Source organism: Mixophyes fleayi, chromosome 3 (genome assembly GCF_038048845.1).
Source record: "Mixophyes fleayi isolate aMixFle1 chromosome 3, aMixFle1.hap1, whole genome shotgun sequence".
In the NCBI taxonomy this organism is placed as follows: Eukaryota; Metazoa; Chordata; class Amphibia; order Anura; family Limnodynastidae; genus Mixophyes; species Mixophyes fleayi.
Window position 1 is genome coordinate 7,107,687 of NC_134404.1, and position 19,599 is coordinate 7,127,285.

General features: G+C 42.0%; 1 long non-coding RNA gene across 1 annotated transcript; it reads right to left on the minus strand.

Annotated features, from left to right (window-relative positions):
- Positions 1–4,252: 4,252 nt before the first annotated feature.
- LOC142142583 (uncharacterized) lies at positions 4,253–19,253 on the minus strand. The gene is made up of 3 exons (XR_012689226.1): positions 19,180–19,253; positions 16,438–16,555; positions 4,253–4,363 (listed from the first exon to the last, which is right to left on the minus strand). It is a non-coding gene; the product is annotated as an uncharacterized LOC142142583 (long non-coding RNA).
- Between the last annotated feature and the right edge of the window lie 346 nt (positions 19,254–19,599).

A 19,599-nucleotide genomic window follows, 5' to 3' on the forward strand; every position in this document is an offset into this window, starting at 1 on the left:
GATCAGCAGGCAGCTTCCGGCTCGAAGGAGTTTTTTTTTGTTTTGTATAATCTCTAAAATTCTCATTTTTTTGAAATAGTAAATTACCTCAAAATACAAAATATACGTTACTCAACCTGATTTCAACTTTATAATAAAGAAAACTAGTCATTTTTATGCTAAATGTTAATCATACTGCATGCTGCTCAAAACGCACACTTTCCCACTTTCTGCACACACTGTCCCCCTTAGAACACACTAATCATATAAAGTCCAAATGTCACATACAGCTTCAATGACCTTATACTTTTATAGTACCTTATTGGGAATAACATTCAAAACCTGACCTTCTTTGTAATCAGGGGTATTCTATTTAAGGGGTATTAAGAGGGTTCCAGTAAGATGAGAGTCAATGGAAAAAGTACACGATTTCAAGTGATTTGTTTAAAAAAAAAAAAAACTAGAGTAAAAGACATAAATAAAATACAAACCTCAATCTTAAAGTGTTCCTGTCATACAATTTTTTTAAAAAAAAGTAACAGCTCTAATAGACAATTATTTGGGTATGGCAACCTGGGGAATGTTTCATATAAATTGCACTGTGCTGGTTTTTCTGATAAACTTATTAGACACACCACATGTCTGTCCACTCAGGTTCGATCAGACCGGCACAATTTGGATTCAAAGTTCTAAATAATTCATGCTAGAACAATCATTCATTACACAGCACCAAGTATGTGACTATGTGGTTTTAGTAGTAAGGGAATGAGATATAAAAATTGAAAACAAAATTATGCATTGAGCTTAACCTTTAAAAACTTGATCATTACGTTCACATAGACCTGGCATTAATATAGCCCAATTCTAGGATCTGGAGTTTGCACCTGCTCCAAGCATTATTCTGAAACCTAATGTAATCCAAGAATAAACCCTAACCCTTTACATTATATATGTATAAATTATAAATATATTACATATTTATATATGTATAAACTGTAAATATATAAACATATAAATGTATGTGTTATAAATGGGTTAGTAGTGTCACAATAAATCAATTACTCTGAAATGCATGCAAAAGGTTCAAATTTGCGGCATTGCACACGATTTTGTGCAACACTCTAGATTTCAATGTAATGTTCTTTGGAAAAGTCTATAGAATGAGTTAGCTAAAGAGTTATCCACCAGAGCTAGGAAGCTACACAGTGACAATGCCACCCACCCCTGTGATGTCATATTAGTTTGAAGCTGGGAACCTCTGGGATGTGACAGATGCAATTGGTTAATATCAGCACAGAGAGGTAATTTGCCTGCAAACAAAGTATATATATATTATTTATCTGGACACTCAACCAAACAAATTCTTCCTCTACCTGGACTTATTGCACACACATCCACACATTATGGTAGCTTTGACCTAGCAGTATCTGGATCACTGCACAGCCCTTCCTATCTCTGGCGAGTGAGGTCCCTGACAGACAAGCTCCACACCTTTTGAAGACAGAGAGAACGAGCTCTGATCCTGAAGATAAGCTGATCAAGTCAGATTCGTCCACTCCGAGCAACTTCACTTTCTTCCTGCACGGCAATCTGCACGATACAGGTAACCGCTGTGCCAGTGAGGAGAGGGGAGGAGGGAGGAGAGTGGAAGGAGGAGAGGGAAGGAGAGAGCGACAGTGTTGAGGAGGGGGGAGGGGCGCCTACGGTGAACCTAATCAAAAGTAGAAAAAAAAAAGTCATTTTTTTAACTGCTGTCGGCGTTGCGCCCCCCAAGTCCTAGCGCCCCAGGCTGCAGCCTGATCAGCCTATTGGTTGATCAGGCCCTGGGTCAGATGTTACTATGTGTGGGGGGGAGGTTGTCAAGTGGCGATTTTTGGCTTGGATTCGGTTGATTATATCAATGCAAAGAGGGGAAATGACCACAGTTAAGTTACAAGTACATTTACAGAGCAGACAGTCCTAACACATCTTTCAAAACTGAAAGTGGATAAATCAATGGGGCCAGATGGGATCCATCGAAGGATTATAAAAGAGTTTAAAGGGGTGCTGGTAACACCATTAACAGAATTATTCAACCAGTCACTAGCTACAGTAATTCTCTAATTGGATGACGGTAGTCCCAATGCACAAAAGTGGAAGCAAGGAAGAGACAAGCAACTAAATGAGCCTTACATCAGGGAAATCAATGGAAACACTCTTAAACTAAAGAGTTGTAGAATATCTCAAATCCAGCAATTTAACAAGACAGCATGGATTTTCTGGGGGGAGATGTCAAACAAAACTTATTGACTTTTTTGATTAGGTGACTAATGTAATAGATCGAGGCTTTTGATACTGTCCCACCATGCAGAGTGTTAAATAAACTCAACAGTTTGGAATTGAATTCTAAGATTGTTGAATGGATAGGATCTTGGTTGCAGGATAGAAAACAGCGAGTTGTAGTAAACGTAGTACATTCACAGGAGGGAAAGGTTACCAGTGGAGTACCCCAAGGATCTGTACTTGGACCAGTGCTTTTTAATATCTCTATTGGAGACTTTGCAAATTGTATTGAAGGGATAGTATGTCTTACTGCAGATGACACAAAGATATGTAACAGGGTAGATGCATCAGGAGGGGTAAAACAAATGATTGATGATCTAGGTAGACTAGAGGAATGGTCAAGAGAATTTTGCCAAAATATGCAAAATCATGCACTTGGGGCTTAAAAATCCAAGGGTTAAATATAGTATTACCGGCACTATAATGGAATCTACTGAGAAGGAAAGGGATCTAGGAGTCACTATTTCAGGTGACTTAAAGGCAGGTAAGCAATGTAACAAAGTCATGAGAAAGGCAAGTCAGATGCTTGGTTACATAGGGAGAGGAATCAGTAGCAGAAAGAAAGAAGTAATAATACCACTGTATAGGTCATTGCTACGGCCTCATCTAGATACTGTGTTCAATTCTGGAGGCCGTATCTCCAGAAGGATATAAATACATTAGAAACTGTACAAAGAAGGGAAACTAAAACGGTGCATGGCCTACAGCACAAAACTTACCCGGAAATATTAAAAGATCTTAATATGTATAGTTTGGAGTAGAGAAGACACCAAGGGGACATTATGGAAACTTTAATATTTCCAAGGGTTATAACAAGGTACAGGAGGAAAACATTCTACAAAGGAAGAGAAGTACTAGAACACGAGGACATGTACTGACACTGGGGGGAAGTAGGTTCAGAGGAAATGTGAGGGAAAACTACTTCACATAAAGGGTTGTGGATAAGTTGAATAGCCTCCATCAGAGGTGGTAGAGTCTGATACAGTAGAGCAGTTTAAACATACTTGGGATAGACATAAGGATATCCTTAAAAAGAACTGTTGAATCTAAATCAGATTGTTCACCTGTAAGTGTCAGTTTATCAGTTATGAGCTCATCAGCTGGAGAGAATTAAATACACTGCATGGTTTGAGTGTACAATAAACTCTGCTTTATTAGTTACAAGTCCCTATCTATATAGCAAAAATCACGTATTACAGAAAACTACACCCCAAAAGGTTTTAACTACTCATGTTCCCTTTACACAGATGTTAGTATATTCTCTCATTATCACACAAAAATACTCCCTGGAGGGGGGGTTGGCTTATCTCCTGTCTGCTATGTCCAAGGTTATAAGCATAGCTTTGCAAATAATGAATTACTCCTACAAAACAGGTGCATCTAATTTGTATTTAAACTATAACAGAACAAAATGGCTATAAGGTAACAAGATGGCATCAGCTTAGCAAAATCACATTTCTCCTTTCCCATCTTTTTATTCATTATTTGCCCTAACACTACCTATCAGAGATCACATTCTTGCTGTCGCTTTTAATGGGTACTTATACACATACACCCTTCTAACAGAACATATGAATAGGGATGCCTAAAATTGGATAAATAGAACAACCCATCCCCCACCAGGAGCAAGTCCATGATCCCTCTTCTAGCTGATAGATGGTCAATGAGTCGACAACCGTCTTGCACCCGCTACATGTCCTGATGTCAGATCTTCACATACATCAGTGAACATGAGAGGCTCTGGGGCCTTTTGTGCTTCCTTTTTGTCTTTTAACTATGGATTTTTTTAGGGAAGGAAAAAAAGGAAAGGGAGGGAGAAAATACACAGTGCGCTCGGCAAGTGTTATATGTCACTTATTTCACAATAGAAGGGATTGTCCATTGTGCTGTATATCTTCATAAGGATAAACTTCAGTAATGACCATGTGGATTCCGAGGAAAAGGTTCTTGGTTTCTGTACTGATCACAACTAGCTGTAGTACTGAGAGTTCCACAAGGTTCACACTCATTAGATGGGGTGTACAGTACAGCGGTTAAGACAGATGTGGTAACTTAAATTTTTCTGGAAGAGAAACACTTAGCTTTACTACACTTGCTATAAGCCACATCATCAGTTTTATTAGTATATATAATAATAAGGATTAGTAACAGTCCTTGAAGCACAACATGTATAAAACCTGATAACCATCCTCCTATACCCTTGAACCAATCGGCCAGGTACAGCCATGAAAACTATCCTTCTAGATAAGCATCTCCAGTGTGTTCCTTTAAAAATTTATATTTCATGTCTTAATATTTTTGTAAGTGTTCATTAAACATTTTCTCTGGATCATCTGCGTCACTAGTTGAAAAGGTGCAACCCTGGGCTTCAATTTACATACTTAGGGTCAGGCTGTACCCTCCAGACTAAGCTGTCAGGTAGTCCAATATTAACCTATTGTCTTGTGTAAATGTAATAATGTGTTGGGCCACAATACTTACAAATACATTTCTGTATTGGGTGTAAACCCCTACAGTCATGGGTTGCTCTTTTCTTATTTGGTTGAGTTAAACTTTCATATTAGAATTTTTCTCATTATGTATAATGATCTCTACATTACTATTGGCATGAGTCTGGTTCTTCCAGACCTAGACTAGTACACATCTACAGCCTACAGCAAAGGAACATAATGTGCAATCAATATTCCTCCTGCTAATATCAATGAACACCACTCTCTGGTCCCCCTTGGACCTTTAAACAACTTTTAAAATACATTTTACCCAGACTCCCCTTGTCTGAAGATCTAGCAGTGGGATGCGTGTATTCAGGTGTCATGTCCCTGTACTTCCACTACCATGGGAGTCGTCAATAAGACCTGGAAAGAACTCTCATATCTGGGTTCAAGACTCATCTGACATGCTTTCTCACGACCACCCAGTCCCTAGGTTGCAGTTTATGGGTATCTGTATCAAAATTTGGGTCTGGAATGGAGGAGAACATTTGACCATGTATTTCAGTTATTTATTTCTAAAATAAAGCAACATAGTTCAACAAATCCCCATGTGCTTGCTGTAGTTGCTATGGAAAATAACAATTTATTATAGCATATAAAAATGTTGTATAGATGTTATAAATAGGACACATATAGGTAAACCAATTAATCTAAATTGAATCCTAGTAATAGTGTTCAATAAGTAGAAATATAGTGATCAGCAACTGTTGGATTCCAAAAGTTCTGGTATAAAAACAGTATCCCAGGATAATGGCCAAAAAATATAATATGGTACCATAAATAAAATGCAAGAAAACCACTCCGCAATTGGAAAGATCCGTAGCATAAACAGGAGATGTATCATATAGATATTAGATCCTCGGTATGCTCAAATGACAAGTCTGAAAAGTATCCAATGTATAGGTGTCCGGTAGATATGTACACCATTAGGTGCCGATAACACCATCGAATTTCAAAGTAAACAGGTACTTATCTTGTAGTATGAGCCCATAGAATTTCAAAAGACAGTCACAGGTAGTGCTGCTGAGGTGCTTAGCATAACATGCAGATGATTTCCAAAATGCGGACAGATCCTTCAGTAATCCAATTTAACCCCGGGGTTGTAAATTGGCCAGCACCTGGTATATGGATGGCTGACGCGTTTCTCTGCGTACTAACATTTCATCAGAGGTAATCCCCCAAATCCCATGGGGAACCCCGATATATACAGGTACTTCTCCCATCTTTTGAAACTTGCTGCAATAAGGCAGCAGGATTCAACATTGTGCACAACTTAAGTGTAACATTACAGGGAGTTAATAGTGCTACTTAGTCTAGCTGCTGAGAAGTGTTTTGTTTGTGCTTGATTTAAAATTTATATTATCGCATGTGGCACCATTAGGGTTAGTGGGTGCCCTAGCACAATATCTGTACTTTTTCCAAACAAATATGACCAAATATTCACACATATTTCCAGATTATGTGATTTCCAGGTTTAAAGTACGAATATATATTCACAATTCTCGCTCACAGACGACATTTTATCTCATAACATTTCTTTATGGGCATAAAAAACCCTCCTGATTTCTGAGAACATTCATCAACGGCTTTTTTACACAGATTAAAACAGCTTTTAATAGCTTCATTAAAGAGAAAGCTATTTTCTCAACTTCGGAAACAAAATTACTTTGTTCAAATACAGAAACAGCTTGTTGGACCTCAGCCAGCTGAAAGTCATTGTGTTCTTCTGACTTATCTACATTATTTACAAATGTACAACTTTTTCAACCTTGAACCATGTATCTTTTAAAATGGACAAGACAGACAAACATTGATTTAAACTAAATCACACATCTCCCTTACAGAACACTAAGACAGAGAACAAACAGCGTGAACTTATCACGGATCTCCCTCACACGCAGTAAGACGGAGGTAAAACTCACATACAGAGAAAGAAAACTTAACTGATATCTTCCAGCCTACTGCCGTGGAACTACAAGTCCCAGCATTAGACTAAATACAAATTAGCTTCAACATGTTATTATCACTCAGCAATCAACATATTTTTTCCTCTTGAAATATTGAAGTATTCTTGAAGAACCTTTTTATCAATGTAACATACATTGCCAGATAACAAAATACAGAGTCCTTCTTTTCTCAACACACTAAAATCTTTTACATAGAATAAGGGAGGGGCCCATTTCACTCTCATCAAAGATACATTTTGTACACAACCAACTTGATTCATTATTTTAGTCATATCATTTAGCTTGTGATACATTTAGCCTATCTACATATTTTGCGACTTTCCAGATCTCTTAACTTTCCTTTGCCACCTCAAACTATCTCTTGGGGTTTGGGCTCAATACCCCTTTGTTCATGTCACATTACCACTTGCAACACCCTTGTTTCTCCATTATCACATGTCAATTCCTTCTTTGGCTATCCCCACTTTCTTGATAAATTACTTGCAGACCTTCTACTCCCCACATATCCTAGAAATCTGCGCATCATTTCTATGTGGGGGGGGTTGCTGTCATCTATCTGCTTACTGTCTATATTCCCCTATAGCAGTGGTTCCCAAACTTTCTCAGCTCGAGGCACCCTTAGGGTCACCATAATTTTACCAAGGCACCCCTAAGCAAAAATAATTACCGGTTAGTCCCGTTTTTTAAGTAGTTGGGTCAAAATGACGTAAGATGTATTTAGACCCCTTCACCATCACATTGTGCCCCTTTATCATATCACTCTGTATCCCCTTCGCCATCTCACACCATGTGTCGCCCTCTTCGCCATCTCACACCCTGTGTCCTCCTCTTCACCATCTCACACCCTGTGTCCCCCTCTTCGCCATTTCACACCCTGTGTCCCTCTTCATCAGCTCACACCCTGTGTCCCTCTTCAGCGTCTCTCTCTGTCCCCCTCCTTCAGCGTCTCTCTGTCCCCCTCCTTCAGCGTCTCTCTGTCCCCCTCCTTCAGCATCTCTCTGTCCCCCTCCTTCAGCGTCTCTCTCTGTCCCCCTCCTTCAGTGTCATTCTCTCCCCCTCCTTCAGTGTCTATCTGTCCCCTTCAGCCTCTCTCTGTCCCCCATCAGCCTCTCTGTGTCCCCCTTCAGTGTCTCTCTGCCCCCTTCAGCCTCTCTCTGCCCCTTCAGCCTCTCTGTGTCCCCCATCAGCCTCTCTGTGTCCCCCATCAGCCTCTCTGTGTCCCCCATCAGCCTCTGTGTCCCCCTTCAGTGTCTCTCTGTCCCCTTCAGTGTCTCTCTGTCCCCTTCAGTGTCTCTCTGTCCCCTTCAGCCTCTCTGTCCCCTTCAGTGTCTCTCTGTCCCCTTTAGCGTCTCTCTGTCCCCTTCAGCCTCTCTCTGTCCCCTTCAGCGTCTCTCTGTCCCATTCAGCGTCTCTCTGTCCCCTTCAGTGTCTCTCTGTCCCCTTCAGCCTCTCTGTCCCCTTCAGCGTCTCTCTGTCCCCTTCAGCCTGTCTGTGTCTCCCTTCAGTGTCTTTCTGTCCCCTTCAGTGTCTCTCAGTGCCCCCCTTCAGCGTCTCTCTGTGTCCCCCTTCAGTGCCTCTGTCACTCACCGGACTGTGAGTGCCATTTCCCGTGTGTTCAGGAACCGTGGCCGTCCGCCATCCTGAGGGTCTGCGCATGTGCAGCCCTTATCAAGCCTTCAATACCTGTTGCTTTTAATTGATTGGATGATCAGGCAACCCTCCCTTTTTAAACCACCTGTGATCATTACCTGTTTGCCTGATCTTGGAGTCTCATTCCCCATGAGCCTCTGAAGGTGTTCCTGTGTTCCTCGTGTATTCAGCTTCTGCTGATTCCTGTTTACTGCTATTGTGGTTGACAGACCACTTCAACTCTGCTGTGTTCATCGTGCCTGCACTCAGCTGATTCCTATCCGCTGCCTCCGTTACTACTACAGAGAGCCTGCTCACTTCAACTCTCCTGTGTTCATCGTGCCTGCACTCAGCTGATTCCTATCCGCTGCCTCCGTTACGACTTCAGTGTTCCTGATTGTCTCAACTCTCCTGTGTTTATCGTGTCAGCTCTCCGCTGCCTCCGTTACCACTACTACTGGATACCAGACCACCTCAACTCTCCCGTGTTCATCATGTTTCCAGTTTCACTTACTACTGCTTCCTGAGTATTGCTTCTTTGATTCTGGATTACCTGCCGTGCGCTGCACCAACCTGATTACCGCTTCCACCCTCCAGTGGTCTCTCCTCCTGCCGGCCTTCAACCTTCAGTTATCCCTGCACGTCGCTCTGACAGCCTGCTCTCCTGAACCGCGGTATGCATACTTTCCATTGACTTTGCTTTTGTATTGCATATCCACCTGGACTGAGTTGTGTTCTTCTCCGGAGCCTCCTATCCACTGAAGCTATTGTTACCATTGACTTTGTTTTCTATTGCCTGGATTGCTATTGAGACTTTGTATACTTCAAGCAGCGCTGGTCAGTTATTGTTGTATTGTGGATATCATCGTGGGATCAAGTTCTGTGTGCCCCGTGTATACTCTGCTTTACATTCATCTCCTCGTGCCCCTCCTCACATATATATAGCAGTGGTACAACTTGCTGACGCAGACCACTGACTCCTGTTCCCTGTGACACCAGTTTCAAGTATCCTCTCACATAGCAGTGGTACAACTTGCTACACGCAGACCACTGACTTCCCCGTTACCTACCTTCACCTGGACTCCATTCCTTCACTATAGACAGTGGTACAACTTGCTATACGCAGACCGCTGACTCTCACTACCTCCTCGCTACCCCTGGACATTCCTCCTCACTATAGCAGTGGTACAACTTGCTATACGCAGACCACTAACTCTCCTCACGTTTCCTTGTCCATCTGGATCCTCGTGTACATTCATCTACTCATTACCAGTTGCTGCTAGTCATAGACTTTCCTTGAGCATTCTCTCACCATCTGCTGTTTCTCCTGTTCCGTTGTCACCCTGCTACCAGAGAACCATAATACCAGCTATATTACTCTGGTAAGTCCATCATCTGGTGCTATCCTGGGCAAAGACTCCTAGTGCCCGTGACAGTAAGATCAGGCCATGACAGACCCAGGTGCAGAACCTACAGCTAAAGAGATGCTGCAGTATCTGGTTACCCGTATTGAACAACAGGATGTTCGCCAACAACATTTGCTGCAATGTTGCCAGGCGTTAGCCTCCCAAAGAACATCTGTGCAAAATATCACAGCTACTGTTGATACTCCTGTGCCTTCCTCCATTTCCCCAGTGCCATCCCAGGTGTCTACTGCTTCCACGCTACACCTGCCTACTCCCTCAAAATATGATGGAGACCCCAAAACATGCAGGGGTTTTCTAAATCAATGCTCAGTTCATTTTGAGCTTCAACCTCACAATTTCTCTACTCATCGTTCCAGAGTGGCCTATCTCATTTCCTTGTTTTCCGGACAAGCATGGGCTTCCCCTCTGTGGGAAAGAAATGATCCATTATTACAGGATAGTGCCAAATTTATTTCCACGTTTCGAAGTATATTTGATGAACCTGGTCGTGTTATTTCCGCTGCATCCAGCATCCTCCGTCTACGTCAGGGTCCTCGTACTGTAGGCCAGTACGTCATTCAATTTCGGATATTAGCCTCTGAATTTCAGTGGAACACTGAAGCGTTAATTGCCGCCTTCTGGCAGGGGCTTTCTGATAAAATTAAAGATGCACTGACTACTCAAGAATTACCTACTTCTCTAGAAGATTTGATTTCTCTTTGCCACCGTGTAGACATGAGATTTCGTGAAAGAGAGTCTGAAAAAACAACTTCATTTAAAGCACCTCTTCGTTCAAGCCCTCAAGTTCGCCTAGTTTCATCTCCGGCGATACCCATGGAGATAGGTCGCTCCAAATTAACTTCAGAGGAGAGGGACCGAAGAGTAAGAAATAGAATTTGTATCTATTGTGCTGATTCTACTCATATGCTCAATTCATGCCCTAAAAAAATCGGGAAATGCCAGGCCCTAACCAGTTCTGGAGAGGTGAAGTTAGGGTCCCTGGAGTCCTCTCCATGTTCTACGAAATTAAAAGTTTGTGCTTTTGATGTTACAGTTTCCTTTGCTACCAAATCCTTTAAGTCCCAAGCATTTATTGACTCTGGAGCTGCAGGAAATTTTATTTCTAAATCCCTCGTGAATCAATGGTCCCTACCAGTGATTACTTTGAAAATACCTATTACTGTGACTGCTATCGATGGATCACGCATTATTAATGGTCTCATCACCCAGAGTACGTCTCCAGTAACCCTTCAAATTGGTGTATTACACCAGGAAAAAATTTCATTTTTAATTCTCCCTGTTACTACCAGTCCGATTGTATTAGGCCTTCCATGGCTTCAACGTCACTCTCCTCAGATTGACTGGCACACTCCTCAAGTTACGTCTTGGGGGCCTGAATGTCATCATCGTTGCCTCTCTCAAGTCGTTCCTCTCAAAATACAGCAATCCTCCATTTCACCTTGTTAACCGGGACTTCCTCCTCAGTATGCTTCTTTTGCCGATGTATTTGATAAAACTCAGTCTGAACGTCTTCCTCCTCATCGTTCATGGGACTGTCCGATTGATCTGCAAGACTCCTCCCAGGGGACGTGTGTATCCACTTTTGTTACCTGAAACTCAAGCTACATCTGAATACATCCAGGAGAAATTTCCAGCGAGGATTTATTCGACCTTCTACCTCTCCCGCTGGAGCAGGGTTTTTCTTCGTAAAAAAGAAGGATGGGTCATTACGCCCCTGCATAGATTTTCGTGGACTTAACGCCATAACTATCAAAAATCGGTATCCCATTTCATTAATTACTGAGTTATTTGATCGTATCAAGGGATCCCGGATCTTTACCAAGTTGGATCTTCGTGGTGCCTACAATTTAATTCGAATCAGGTCCGGTGACGAATGGAGGACAGCTTTCAACACCAGAGACGGGCATTATGAATATTTAGTAATGCCCTTCGGGTTATGTAATGCCCCCGCTGTTTTCCAGGGTTTCATTAATGAGATCTTCCGGGACTTGTTATATGTTTGTGTCGTCGTCTATCTGGACGACATATTGATCTTTTCGCAGGACCTGCCTTCTCATCATCAACATGTGGCAGAGGTCCTTTCCAGACTCCGGAAAAATTCATTATTCTGCAAGTTAGAAAAATGTTCATTCGAGTTGCCCCAGATTCCATTTCTGGGATATATTGTCTCCGGAGTTGGTCCTCAGATGGATCCAGAAAAGATGAATGCTGTGTTACATTGGCCTCAGCCAACTACTCTTCGTGCAATTCAGCGGTTTTTAGGTTTTGCCAATTACTATAGACGCTTCATTCAAGATTTTTCCTCGATTGCATCCCCTATTGTGGCCCTAACTCGTAAAGGGGCCAATACTAAACAATGGTCCTCTGAGGCTCTTCAAGCTTTCCAGTTTCTCAAAGAGTCCTTCTCCTCTGCTCCTGTTCTTCGACAGCCTGATGTGACGCTTCCCTTCTTCCTAGAGGTAGATGTCTCTAATGTTGGTTTAGGAGCCATTCTCTCCCAAAGATCGGAGCAACAAAAATTCCATCCTTGTGCCTTTTACTCTCGGGGTCTTCTGCCTGCGGAGAAGAATTATACCATCGGGGACAAGGAGTTGCTGGCTATAAAAGTAGCATTAGAGGAATGGAGATATTTGTTGGAGGGAGCTCGTCATCCTGTGACAATTTTTACTGATCATAAAAATTTGTCATATTTACAGTCTGCTCAATGTTTGAATCCTCGTCAAGCAAGATGGTCTCTTTTCTTTTCTTGTTTTGAACTAATCATAACCTTCAAACCAGCTGCAAAAAATAAAAAAGCAGAAGCCCTATCTCGAGCTTTTGTGACGTCCTCAGACGTTGAAGATGGTCCCAACCACTCTATATTAGACCCCAAATGTGTTTCTCTGGCTGCTTCTTCCACTAAGGTGCTACCATTTGGGAGAACCCTCGTGCCTCCTGCTCTTAGGAAGAAAATCCTTTCGTGGTTTCACTCTTCTCGTTTTTCTGGACACTTTTGTGAACGCAAGACCTTTGAAATTCTTTCTCGAAGTTACTGGTGGCATTCTATGAGGAAAGATGTCAAAGATTTTGTGGCTGCGTGTGATTTGTGTTCCCAGTTTAAGACTCCCCGCAGAACTCCAGCGGGTTTGCTTCAACCACTACCCATTCCTTCCAAGCCGTGGACCCATATTAGTATGGACTTTGTTACTGATCTTCCTCCTAGTAAAAACTGCAATACTATTTGGGTAGTGGTGGACAGATTTTCGAAGATGGCACATTTCGTTCCTTTGACCGGTTTACCTTCTTCATCTACTCTGGCTGATTATTTCATCAAAGAAATCTTCCGTATTCATGGATGTCCTTCCGAGATTGTTTCAGATAGAGGAGTACAATTTGTTTCCAGATTCTGGCGGTCCCTCTGTAAGACCTTGGGTATCCGATTATCACTCTCATCCTCCTACCATCCTCAATCAAACGGACAAACCGAAAGGGTCAATCAAGATCTTGAGACTTTTATAAGGATGTTCTCTTCAGCCAACCAAGACAACTGGGTAGATTTGCTTCCATGGGCTGAATTCGCTCATAACAACATGTATCATGAGTCATCTTCTAAAACTCCATTCTTTCTGGTTTACGGTCACCATCCGTCTTTTCCGGAATTCCTGCCCTCCCTCCCACCCACGTTCCTGCTGTAGAGATTGTTTGTCAGACCTTCAAAAATATTTGGTCTCAGGTCAAAACCTGTTTAAAGAAAACATCTGCCAGATATAAGTCTTTTGCAGATAAAAAGAGACGGGCTATTCCACCACTGAAAATCGGAGATCGTGTCTGGTTATCAACCAAAAATATTCGTTTGAAGGTCCCATCTATGAAGTTCGCTCCTCGTTTTATTGGTCCGTATAAGATCATTCAAGTGATAAATCCAGTTTGTTTCAAACTTCTACAACCTAAGAACCTTCGTATTTCCAATGCCTTCCATGTGTCTTTGCTCAAACCTCTTATCATCAACCGTTTCTCGGTCCCTCCTTCAGCACCTCGGCCAGTTCAAATTCATCAAGAGGAGGACTTTGAGTTTACTCACATATTGGATGCAAAAATTTTGCGAGGAGTTCTTCGTTTCCTCGTTCATTGGAAGGGCTTTGGTCCTGAAGAGCGGTCATGGATCAAAGCAGAAGATCTCAATGCTCCAGCTCTTCTTAAGAAGTTTTATTCCAAGTTTCCGGACAAACCCGGTTCCAGGTGTTCTGTGCCCACCTTTAAAAGGGTGGGTACTGTCACTCACCGGACTGTGAGTGCCATTTCCCGAGTGTTCAGGAACCGTGGCTGTCCGCCATCCTGAGGGTCTGCGCATGTGCAGCCCTTATCAAGCCTTCAATACCTGTTGCTTTTAATTGATTGGATGATCAGGCAACCCTCCCCATTTAAACCACCTCTGATCATTACCTGTTTGCCTGATCTTGGAGTCTCATTCCCCATGAGCCTCTGAAGGTGTTCCTGTGTTCCTCGTGTATTCAGCTTCTGCTGATTCCTGTTTACTGCTATTGTAGTTGCCAGACCATTTCAACTCTCCTGTGTTCATCGTGCCTGCACTCAGCTGATTCCTATCCGCTGCCTCCGTTACTACTACAGAGTTCCTGCTCACTTCAACTCTTCTGTGTTCATCGTGCCTGCACTCAGCTGATTCCTATCCACTGCCTCCGTTACCACTTCAGTGTTCCTGATTGTCTCAACTCTCCTGTGTTTATCGTGTCAGCTCTCCGCTGCCTCCGTTACCACTACTACTGGATACCAGACCGCCTCAACTCTCCCGTGTTCATCATGTTTCCAGTTTCACTTACTACTGCTTCCTGAGTATTGCTTCTTTGATTCTGGATTACCTGCCGTGCGCTGCACCAACCTGATTACCGCTTCCACCCTCCAGTGGTCTCTCCTCCTGCCGGCCTTCAACCTTCAGGTATCCCTGCACGTCGCTCTGACAGCCTGCTCTCCTGAACCGCGGTATGCATACTTTCCATTGACTTTGCTTTTGTATTGCATATCCACCTGGACTGAGTTGTGTTCTTCTCCGGAGCCTCCTATCCACTGAAGCTATTGTTACCATTGACTTTGTTTTCTATTGCCTGGATTGCTATTGAGACTTTGTATACTTCAAGCAGCGCTGGTCAGTTATTGTTGTATTGTGGATATCATCGTGGGATCAAGTTCTGTGTGCCCCGTGTATACTTTGCTTTACATTCATCTCCTCGTGCCCCTCCTCACATATATATAGCAGTGGTACAACTTGCTGACGCAGACCACTGACTCCTGTTCCCTGTGACACCAGTTTCAAGTATCCTCTCACATAGCAGTGGTACAACTTGCTACACGCAGACCACTGACTTCCCTGTTACCTACCTTCCATTCCTTCACTATAGACAGCGGTACAACTTGCTATACGCAGACCGCTGACTCTCACTACCTCCTCGCTACCCCTGGACATTCCTCCTCACTATAGCAGTGGTACAACTTGCTATACGCAGACCACTGACTCTCCTCACATTTCCTTGTCCATCTGGATCCTCGTGTACATTCATCTACTCATTACCAGTTGCTGCTAGTCATAGACTTTCCTTGAGCATTCTCTCACCATCTGCTGTTTCTCCTGTTCCGTTGTCACCCTGCTACCAGAGAACCATAATACCAGCTATATTAGTCTGGTAAGTCCATCATCTGGTGCTATCCTGGGCAAAGACTCCTAGTGCCCGTGACAGCCTCTCTGTCCCCTTCAACCTGTCTGTGTCTCCTTTCAGCGTCTCTCTGTCCCCTTTAGTGTCTCTCTGCCCCCTTCAGCGTCTTTCTGTCCCCTTCAGCCTATATCTGTCCCCTTTAGCGTGTCTCTCAGTGCCCCCTTCACTTACCTTCTTTCCTGACGTCTTCTCTGCTGCAGCTCCTCACTGAGGCTGCCGGACATGATGACGTCACGCCCGGCAGTCAGTGAGGAGGAGGATCCGGCGCTGGATGATGGGTACGGTTTTTTTTTGCTGTTTTTTTTCTAGGGCGATCGCGGCACCCCTATGACAGCGCCGCGGCACCCCAGGGAGACGCGTCGCACAGTTTGGGAACCGCCGCACTATAGTGACAGTACTTTTGAGTCCCAATAGAGACTCTGGTCTAGTTTCTGTGGGTTGTCCCAATAGTGGACGTCCCGTTCTAGGGACTCCTAACAGTGAATGTCCGGGTCTGTGGGGTCCGTACACTAAATTCCACTTTTGGGCTCCATACACTGGATGCCCTTTTTGGACTCCTTATACTGGATGTCCGGTTCAGTGGGCTCTGTGCACTGGATGCCCCTTTTGGATTCCTTACACTGGATGTCCCTCTTGGATTCTTTACACTGGGTGTCCGTGCAGAATAGCCTGACAGCATCTGGGACGAAGGTCTGAACTCTTTCTAAACTTCTTGACAAAGTTCTGGGGATGGTGTATGACACATGCACTCAAAATTCACTCATCTTTCAGAAATCTAATTACCAATACAATTACAATAAACAAATTGTTAGCAACTGTACAATTCTGAGACTTACAGATCTGCGTGCCTGATACCTTAGACGGACATGAGGAAGCTATAAACAGAGGAACCTGACGAGTAGAAAACTCTAATCACCCGGGTTATAGTCAGAGTCCTGTGTCCAGGGCGACCTCCAGTTCTGTCTGTCCTTGGCTCAGGTCAGCAGTCTCGGTGTGGACCTCCATTGCTGTCAAATCTAATTCAGATTGTTCACCTGTAAGTGTCAGTCTATCAGTTATGAGCTCATCAGCTGGAGAGAATTAAACACACTGCATGGTTTGAGTGTACAATAAACTCTGCTTTATTAGCTACAAGTCCCTATCTATATAGTAAAAATCACATATTACAGAAAACTACGCCCCAAAAGGTTTTAACCACTCATGTTCCCTTTACACAGATGTTAGTATATTCTCTCATTATCAACAGGAAAACTCCCCAGGGGGGGGGGGGGGGGGGGGCGGGGGGCTGGCTTATCTCCTGTCTGCGATGTCCAAGGTTATAAGCATAGCCTTGCAAAGAAATGAATTACTCCTACAAAACAGGTGCATCTAATTTCTATTTAAGCTATACCAGAACAAAATGGCTATAAGGCAAAAAGATGGCGTCAGGTTAGCAAAATCCCATTTCTCAGAACTAGGGAACAAATAGGGTTTGAGATGACTGTAGGATAATTAAATGAACAAGATGGGCCTTGAGGTTCCTATCTGTTGTCAAATTCTATGTTTCTATGTCACATACAGAAGATTCATATAATTACCAACAGTTCTACAAAAAATATCAGGACAAAACTTATCTGTCATTATTATCAATGTTTATTAATAGGGTAAAACAGGTTTCGCAGATCTGCACAATTGTCAAACTGATATGACATACATGGACACAATAAATATAACACGTACATGGACACAATAAATATAACACGTACATAGACACAATAAATATAACACGTACATGGACACAATAAATATAACACGTACATGGACACAATAAATATAACACGTACATGGACACAATAAATATAACACGTACATGGACACAATAAATATAACACGTATATGGACACAATAAATAGAACACGTACTTGGACACAATAAATATAACACATAAATGGACAAAATATATATAACACGTACATGGACACAATAAATATAACACGTACATGGACACAATAATATAACACGTACATGGACACAATATATATAACACGTACATGGACACAATAAATATAACACGTACATGAACACAATAAATATAACACGTACATGGTGTGGCAAGAGCCCGCTACTGCAGAAGCACACGCGAGCAACTTCTTCCTTTTTATGGTGCTTTATTGCCAGGATGGTAAATGTTTGACACCGTATACTTGCACAGCAATCATGGAGACCCTAAACACTAGCTATACATAGTCCAGCTCTCTCTCAGGACCAGCCAGCTCACCCAGCGTTTGTCTCCGTGCACAAATGATATAAACAAGCTTTTATACCTGATACTCCTCCCCCAGCCTTAGCTTGATGGACAGGTGACACACCCACCTTCTCTTTAAAAGGAAACACCCATCACTGGCTTTGTAATTCAAACAGACACACCCTGTCTGTTTGCTGAGAGGAAAGATTTCAAGTCATGCAAGTTAAACCAAATTTAAACTATTGCTTTTCATACATAGGTCTTTACATTCAATCTAGGTGCATTACTGCACAAATGTTTTACTCTACTTCCCTGCTTTCTCTGCATATTGCCAGCTAAATGCCTCCTTTTGTTACAATGGACACAATAAATATAACACGTACATGTACACAATAAATATAACACGTACATGGACACAATAATATAACACATACATGGACACAATAAATAGAATACGTACATGGACACAATAAATATAACACGTACATGGACACAATAAATATAACACGTATATGGACATAATATATATAACACGTACATGGACTCAATATATATAACACGTACATGGACACAATAAATATAACACGTACATGGACACAATATATATAACACGTACATGGACACATTATATATAACATGTACATGGAAACAATAAATAGAATACGTATATGGACACAATAAATATAACACGTACATGGACACAATATATATATAACACGTACATGGACACAATAAATAGAACACGTACATGGACACAATAATATAACACGTACATGGACACAATAAATAGAACACGTACATGGACACAATATACATAACATGTACATGGACTCAATATATATAACACGTACATGGACACAATAAATATAACACGTACATGGACACAATAAATATAACACATACATGGACACAATAAATATAACACGTACATGGACACAATATATATAACACGTACATTGACACAATATATATAACACGTACATGGACACAATATATATAACACGTACATGGACACAATATATATAACTCGTACATGGACTCAATATATATAACACGTACATGGACACAATATATATAACATGTACATGGACACAATAAATATAACATGTACATGGACACAATAAAGATAACACGTACATGGACACAATAAATATAACACGTACATGGACACAATACATATAACACGTACATGGACACAATATATATAACACGTACATGGACACAATAAATATAACACGTACATGGACACAATACATATAACACGTACATGGACACAATACATATAACACGTACATGGACACAATATATATAACACGTACATGGACACAATAAATATAACACATACACGGATGCTATGAGATAACAGTTACAGTTATTAGAATTAATAAGCAGCAAATTCTATCCACGTCAGTAAACAAACAGCAAAACATTCACCTTAATACAGGACATCAGGGATGTTCGAGGTAGAGAGGACGCTGCTCATGTGACTTATAGTCTAGAGGGAAAAATACTTGAACAACCGCACTGATTACCATTATGATTTGGCCGCGCTCCTATCTGATAAGCAACACATTTTTATGATGAAAATTAAGAATTTTTCTGAAAAAAATCCCAAAACTGTTGGAGTTATAGATTCCTTCTCTGAATGGATTTCCCTGGAGAGTTCACAGATCTGTAATAGGGACAGAATGAATATTGTGAATAAAACTACACTACACCATACTTGTCTACTTTTGTGAAGAGCGAGTCCAGGGTGCGGGACGACGTCACACATCACATCATTTTGGCCCTGTACATTCTAGGAGAGTGGGCAAGTATGCTTGTGTGTCTTGTCCTTCTCTGTCTGCCTTCCTG